The following is an 8243-nucleotide window of genomic DNA, read 5'->3' on the forward strand; positions in this document are numbered from 1 at the left end:
TGCGAGGCTCGTGACCCCGAGGTGCCGGACTCCTTGCCGGACTCCGAACCTCCCGCGCCCCCTCCAATCGAATCAGATTGGGTGCCGATCATGGAGTTCACCGCCGCGGACATCTTTCAACACTCACCTTTCGGCGACATCCTGAATTCGCTAAAGTATCTCTCGTTACCAGGAGAGCCCTGGCCGAACTGCGGTCAGGACGGTTGGGATGCAGACGACGAAGAAATTCAAACCCCACCCACCACCCACTTTGTAGCCACTGTCGACGATCTAACCGACATGCTAGACTACGACTCCGAAGACATCGACGGTATGGACGACGATGCCGGAGACGACCAAGAACCAGCGCCTACGGGGCACTGGAAGACCACCTCGTCATATGGCATATACATGGTGGACATCCTAAAGGATGGGAATGGCGAGGAAGCAGCGGAGGAAGACTCCTCGAAGAAGCAGCCTAAGCGCGGGCGTCAGCGGCGCCGCTCTAAATCCTGCCACAGCAAGAATGGAGATTCTGGCACCGGAGATAATAACACCCCAGATAGTGCCGAAGATGACCCCCTCCAGCAAGATTCAGCACAGGAGGACGGAGAAGGCAGCCCTCATGAGAGAGCGGCAGACGAAGAGGTAGAGGATGATAATTACATGCCTCCCTCTGGAGACGAGGCAACCCTCGACGACGACGAATTCATCGTGCCTAAGGATCCCGTCGAACAAGAGCGTTTTAGATGCTGGCTTATGGCCACGGCAAACAGCCTAAAGAAAAAGCAGCAACAACTTAGAGCTGATCAAGATCTGCTAGCCGACAGATGGCCTGAAGTCCTTGCGGCCGAAGAGCATGAACTCGAACGCCCCTCCAAAAGATACCCCAAACGCAAGCTGCTCCCTCGATTAGAGGAGGAGGCATATAAACATGCATCACCAGCGCACAATACGGCTGACCGACCACCCCATGGCCGCGACAGAGAGGCCTCTAGGCCCCATACTAAAACCGTACCCCGGCATCGCTTGAAAAGTACAAAGCCACGGGGGAATGCGCCGGACTTGCGAGACATATTGGAGGATAAGGCAAGACAATCAAGATCGATCTACGGATCATGTGGGCACCCCACGATGCGCGACGACGACTGTCGTGCCGGATACAGCAACTCTGGCCGGGACGAACACAGTAGACAAAGCTCGCTCGAGCTACGTCGTGATATAGCCCAATATAGAGGCGCCGCACACCCACTATGCTTCACAGATGAAGTAATGGATCATCAAATCCCCGAAGGGTTCAAACCCGTGAATATTGAATCCTATGATGGCACAACAGACCCCGTGGTTTGGATCAAAGACTATCTCCTTCATATCCACATGGCCTGCGGCGATGATCTTCACGCCATCAAATATCCCCCACTCAAGCTTAAAGGACCAGCTCGGCATTGGCTTAACAGCTTGCCAGCAGAATCAATTGGGTGTTGGGAGGACCTGGAAGCCGCATTCCTTGACAACTTCCAGGGCACATATGTGCGACCACCAGACGCCGATGACCTAAGCCACATAATTCTGCAGCCAGACGAATCGGCCAGACAATTCTGGACATGGATCTTAACAAAAAAATATCAAATCATCGACTGTCCGGATGTAGAGGCCCTCGCAGCCTTCAAACATAACATCCGTGACGAGTGGCTTGCCTGGCACCTAGGACAGGAAAAGCCGAAATCCATGGCAGCCCTCACATCACTCATGACCCGCTTCTGTGCGGGAGAGGACAGCTGGCTAGCCCGCAGTAACAACCTCAGCAAAAATTCTGGCAGTTCGGATACCAAGGACCACAATGGCAGGTCGCATTGCAACAAAAACAAACTCCGCGCTAACGGTAATAACACTGAAGATACGGCAGTCAACGCCGGATTCAGAGGCTCCAAACCAGGTCAGCGGAAAAAGCCATTCAAAAGAACTACTCCAGGTCCGTCCAATTTGGACCGAATACTCGACCGCTCTTGCCAGATACACGGCACCCCCGAAAAGCCAGCTAATCACACCAACAGGGATTATTAGGTATTCAAGCAGGCAGGCAAGTTAATTGCCGAAAACAATGACAAGGGGCTGCACAGCGATGACGAGGAAGAGACCCGGCTGCCGAACAATAGAGGACAGAAAGGTTTCCCCCCACAAGTGCGGACGGTGAACATGATATACGCAACCCACATACCCAAGAGGGAGCGGAAGCGTGGACTCAGGGACGTATATGCGATGGAGCCAGTCGCCCCGAAGTTCAACCCATGGTCCTCCTGCCCGATCACTTTTGATCAAAGGGACAACCCCACCAGTATCCGCCACGGTGGATTCGCCGCATTGGTTTTAGACCCAATCGTTGATGGATTTCACCTCACCAGAGTCCTGATGGACGGCGGCGGCAGCCTGAACCTGCTTTATCAGGATACAGTGTGCAAGATGGGCATAGACCCCTCAAGGATTAAACCCACAAAGACGACCTTCAAAGGCGTCATACCAGGTGTAGAGGCCAACTGTACAGGCTCAGTCACACTTGAAGTGGTCTTCGGATCCCCGGATAACTTCTGAAGCGAGGAGTTAATCTTCGACATAGTTCTGTTCCGCAGCGGCTATCATGCTCTGCTCGGACGGACCGCGTTTGCAAAGTTGAACGCGGTGCCGCACTACGCATACCTCAAGCTCAAGATGCCATGCCCTCGAGGAGTCATCACGGTCAACGGAAACACTGAACGCTCCCTCCGAACGGAGGAACACACAGCGGCTCTCGCGGCAGAAGTACAGAGCTGCCTCTTAAAGCAATTCTCGAGTCCGGCCGTTAAATGACCGGATACGGCTAAACGCGCCCGGAGTAACCTACAACAAGACCACCTGGCATGTTCTGAGCACGCGTAGTAATGCGGCCCCAACCCCAGCCCTTGCAAAATTGCAAGACCGGTCCTTCACGTACATCATTACGCTCTGGAGATACCATGGGCATAGGGGGAGGGGCACGACCACAACAGGCCCAGAGTGCGCCTCAACCACACCAGGGGCTCCCAAGTGTGTCATTCTATTTCCTTTTTCATTTTCTTACCCGCAGGACTCCGTTCACCAGAGGCCCTGTCCGGCAGTAGACCTGCCGAACTCACGATGCAACAGCCAGGGCAGGAGAAAGGCTACGACGAGTATCCAGGTGGTCTCCATTACGAGCATTAAATCTGTTTTATACACCATTCCCCAGCCTACCCCTGGAGTGAGACATGTTTAATAGTCCCATCCCTTGCTTACCGCACTATTTGTATCGTTCTGCATTCATGGCAGTACTTTTTGAATAAACAATGCATCGCTTTTTGCTTATAATTGCATTTCTTTCTTATACATATGTTCATTTATGACATGTTGCATCCGTACACTTTGGTACGGCTAAATACACCAGGGGCTTAAGTTCCCCACATTATGGTGTGATAAGTCCGAACACTTTCACAAGTGCGGCACCCCGAACTTACACCATTATATGCATCAGCTCCGAATCATGTCTTGGGTCAATAGTTGGGTCTGCCCGGCTCCCATGTTTTGGTACCTTACGTTCTGTTGTATCGGCTAAGGTAGCACTGGGAGAACCACTGCGATTGCGCCCTAGTTGAGCTGGGCGAGCGCCTCAGTGGAGAAAGCTAAAACTGACAGTCATGATAAGGCGAGAGCTGGTCGCTGTTCGAGAGGTTTTTTCTAGTCCCTAAAGACTTACGCCGCTTAGAGCGAGGAACTGGCTTTGTCCGGCCCAGGCGTAGATAGCGCCCCGAACTCGGTCTTCCGAACACTAGGGGCTTCGCCGAAATTTAAAATTATAGAACTCTATGGCTAAGTGAGAGTGTTCAAGCATTATAAGTCCGGTTGCCTCGTTCGTTGTGTTGAGCGCCTCCCTAGATGGACCCCAAACTGGGAACAAGAGTGCTCAAGTTTATCCCGAACACCCCAGCACTCGTGGCATGGGGGCTGAAGCCGACGACTTGCCATCTCTCAGATTTGATAAACGGCCGCACAGAAGGTAATATTTTAATTAACAAGCATTCCTTAGCGCATATGAACAAAGTCTTCAGCGCACGGGATAACAAACGAGTCTACTCAAATATTACATCTTTGGAGCACTCACCCGCAATCATGCGGGCACCCTTCAGGACATTCTTATAATACATTTCGGGCATGCGATACTCCTTGCCCGTCGGTGGCGCGTCCATCACAAGCTTCTCAGCGTCCATCTTGCCCCAATGCACCTTTGCACGGGCAAGGGCCCGACGGGCACCTTCAATGCAGGCGGAGTGCTTGACAACTTCAACCCAGGGACACGCATCCACCAGCCGCCGCACCAGGCCGAAGTAGCTCCCAGGCATGGCCTCCTTGGGCCAGAGCCGAACTATGAGGCCCTTCATGGCCTGTTCGGCCACCTTGTGGAGCTCGACCAGCTGCTTCAGCTGGTCGCTAAGGGGCATCGGATGTCCGGCCTCAGCATACTGAGACCAGAAGACCTTCTCCATCGAGGTCCCCTCCTCGGCCCTGTAGAATGCGGAAGCATCGGACATGCTGCGGGGCAGATCTGCGAACGTTCCAGGAGAGCTCCAAATCCGGGTAAATAACAGGTAATTCACTTTAACATGCTTGCTTTGCATGAAGAATGCCTTACCCGCCGCTATTTTCTTCAAATCCTCGATTTCCTGGAGGGCCTTGTGGGCATCGGCCTTAGCGGCCTTGGCACTCTCAAGAGCCGACACAAGCTCGGACTCTCGAGCCTTTGAGTCACGCTCCAAACCCTCGTGCTTTTCCACGAAAGCCTGGAGCTCTTGTTGTACCTCTGCCACCCGCGCCTCCTGCTTCTCTCGCTCGGCTCGCTCCGCGGCCACATTGCGTTCGGCCGCGGACACCGCCTCGTTCAGGGTCGCCACCTCGTTCGTGGCCCCTCGAGTACCCACGTTATCCTTGTTATTTCTCTTGCAACCAAATCCTTTTCTGTAAGGTACAACTTTAATACGGTGTTACTCACCTTCCTTGTCCTCGAGCTGCTTCTTGGCACGGCTCGTTCTCGGACCGCTCGAGGCTCTGCTTCAAGGTATTGACCTCCGCAGTCAGTGCGACAGAGGTCAGCAGCGCAGCCTGCAATCCCATATTGACACATTTTTTTAGACTCCTGCGTATATCTTTTTAGATCCTCAGTTCAGCTTTTCTTTCCGAACACAGAACCGAGCATTAGGGGCTACTGTCTATGCGGTATTATATTACATATCTTAAAATTCTTACCTCAAAGCCTGTTAGAGCGCTGCTGCAGGCTTCGGTCAGCCCGCTCTTGGCGAGATGAACCTTCTGAATCACCGCACTCATAACAGTGCGGTGTTCTTCTTTGATGGAAGCGCCGTTGAGCGCCTCCAGCAAGTTATCCGGCGCCTCCGGTTGGACGGAGGCTGCCGGTGTCACAGTCTTGCCCTTCTTACAAAGGGGCCACTCGCCGGACTACGGAACCACTGCAGGTTCTGGTGCGGAGTCCGGTGCAAAGTCCGGGAGGTTGCCCTGTGGCACCTCCGGGGCCTCCTCCTCCTGGCGGGTCCCTTCCTGGGATCCCACCTCGACGTCGTTAGCATCACGAGGGGTGGAGGCGGTCGGAAGAGAATCCATATCCGACGTGCCCAAGGACCCGCTCGATGAAACGGGAAGATCGTCCTTGGGCGGACTGCATGTTGTATGCGGCATTAGAAAGACAGCGTGCGGCAAAAAGAAAAATTATAAATCATCTAGGAGTCCGGATACTTACGATCTCGCCAGGGGCTTGGCCCTTGAAGGCCACTCCTCGTTGTCATCGCCAACGTTGGCGGAACAGTCCGGGGGAAGGTTCCTTCCCCTCTTGGACCCTTCGGCCTCCCTCGTTGGGAGGCCTTCCACTTCTTCTCTCCCCCCGCTGGGGGAGAGGCCTCTTTCTTATCCTCCTCATCCTCATGGGAGGAGTCCGCCTCGGAATCATCGGACGATGAGTCCGATACCACCTGACGCCGGGAACACCTTCGGGTTCCCGTGGCCTTCTTCTTGGCCTTCTTCTCCGGCGCTATGTAAAGTGCCGGGACCACCAGCCCTGTCAAACGGGCGTCGGCTGGGTCTTCTAGAAGGGGAGCCGGACAGTTAACCTATCCGGACGTCTTCTGCCAGTCCTGTTAAAGGTATTGGGAGTTTAGATCCTGCATAGAGTCAAACTATGAAAAGCGAGTGTCCCATAAAGGATAACATAGCTTACCTCGCCAGCCGGGCGCTGCGTGCTGAATCCGCGATCTTCGGTTGCGGATGCGGGAGCTTCGGCGCCCTTGAACAGCACCCTCCAGGCAGCTTCGTACGTAGTGTCGAAGAGCCCACTCAAGGTCCGGTGCTGTGCCGGATCAAACTCCCACAAATTGAAGTCCTGTTGCTGGCAGGGGAGAATCCGGCGGACGAGCAAGACCTGGATCACGTTGACAAGCTTGAGCTTCTTGTTCACCAGGGTCTGGAGACAGGACTGGAGTCCGGTTAGCTCCTCCGAACTACCCCAAATCAAGCCCTTCTCTTTCCAGGAGGTGAGCTGCATGGGGATGCCAGATCTGAATTTGGGGCCCGCTGCCCATTTAGGGTCATGCGGCTCGGTGATGTAGAACCACCCCGGTTGCCACCCTTTGATGGATTCCACGAAGGCACCCTCGAGCCAAGTGACGTTGGGCATTTTTCCCACCATGGCACCTCCGCACTCCGCTTGGCTGCCCTTCACAACCTTCGGCTTGACATTGAAGGTCTTTAGCCACAAGCCGAAGTGGGGCTGGATGCAGAGGAAGGCCTCGCACATGATGATAAACACCGAGATATTGAGGATGAAATTTGGGGCCAGATCGTGGAAATCCAGGCCGTTGTAGTACATGAGCCCCCGGATAAAGGGGTGGAGTGGGAAGCCCAGTCCGCGGAGTAAATGGGGAAGGAATACTATCCTCTCATGGGGCCTGGGAGTGGGAATGAGCTGCCCCTCGTCAGGAAGCCGATGCTGATGTCGCTTGACAGATATTCGGCGTTGCGCAGCTTCTCGATGTGCCCCTCCGTAACGGAGGAGGGCATCCACTTGCCTCCTGCTCCGGACATGGCTAGAGAAGGTCGAGGTGAGATGGCGGACTTGGGCGCTGGAGCTCGAGTGCGCGGAGATGGATAAGCAAAGGAGGAAGAAGGCGTAGGTAAAAAAAGGTGGATCCTTATCCCCTTATATATTGGCGGATGAAACTATGCGTCCCTACCGGCCTGGTAAAACTCGTTTATCTCCCAAGCGCCGCAATCAATGGCGCGGTTGGGTTACCCACGTCCGTATTGATGGGAATCCCGGAATAAGGGGAACACGATCTCTGCTTCGACAAGACGTGCCAAGGAAACCGCTTCGCTAAACGCGCTGAGGTGGTATAATAAAAACGATTCGAGTAAAGGCTTGGTAGTGGTGTGACGTCACGCCACAAAATACGTCAGCAGATTGAACTTGTGTAAATATTATTCTCTCTACGGTGGTGTGTGGAATTTATTTTACAGAGCCGGACACTATCTTGGTGTTCACAATCTTCTATGAATTATTCGGAGGAGGAACCCACCTTGCAATGCCGAAGACAATATGCGCGCCGGACTCGTCGTCATTGAAGCCTGGTTCAGGGGCTACTGAGGGAGTCCTGGACTAGGGGGTGTCCGGATAGCCGAACTATCATCATCGGCCGGACTCCAAGACTATGAAGATATAAGATTGAAGACTTTGTCCCGTGTCCGGATGGGACTTTCCTTGGCGTGGAAGGCAAGCTTGGCGATACGGATATGTAGATCTCCTACCATTGTAACCGACTCTGTGTAACCCTAGCCCTCTCCGGTTCTATATAAACCGGAGGGTTTTAGTCCGTAGGACACAACAACAACAATAACAAAAATCATACCATAGGCTAGCTTCTAGGGTTTAGCCTCCTTGATCTCGTGGTAGATCCACTCTTGTACTACCCATATCATCAATATCAATCAACCAGGAGTAGGGTCTTACCTCCATCGAGAGGGCCCGAACCTGGGTAAAAACATCGTGTCCCTTGTCTCCTGTTACCATCCGCCTAGACGCACAGTTCGGGACCCCCTATCCGAGATCCACCGGTTTTGACACCGACAGGGGAAGTTCGGGAGGGCCCTGTCGGGCCCTTATAGAGGCTGCTGTGATCCAAATAACTATTCTAATCCTGGGATTAGAATAGTGTTGT

This window comes from Triticum dicoccoides, chromosome 2B, assembly GCF_002162155.2.
Source record: "Triticum dicoccoides isolate Atlit2015 ecotype Zavitan chromosome 2B, WEW_v2.0, whole genome shotgun sequence".
Taxonomy (NCBI): domain Eukaryota; kingdom Viridiplantae; phylum Streptophyta; class Magnoliopsida; order Poales; family Poaceae; genus Triticum; species Triticum dicoccoides.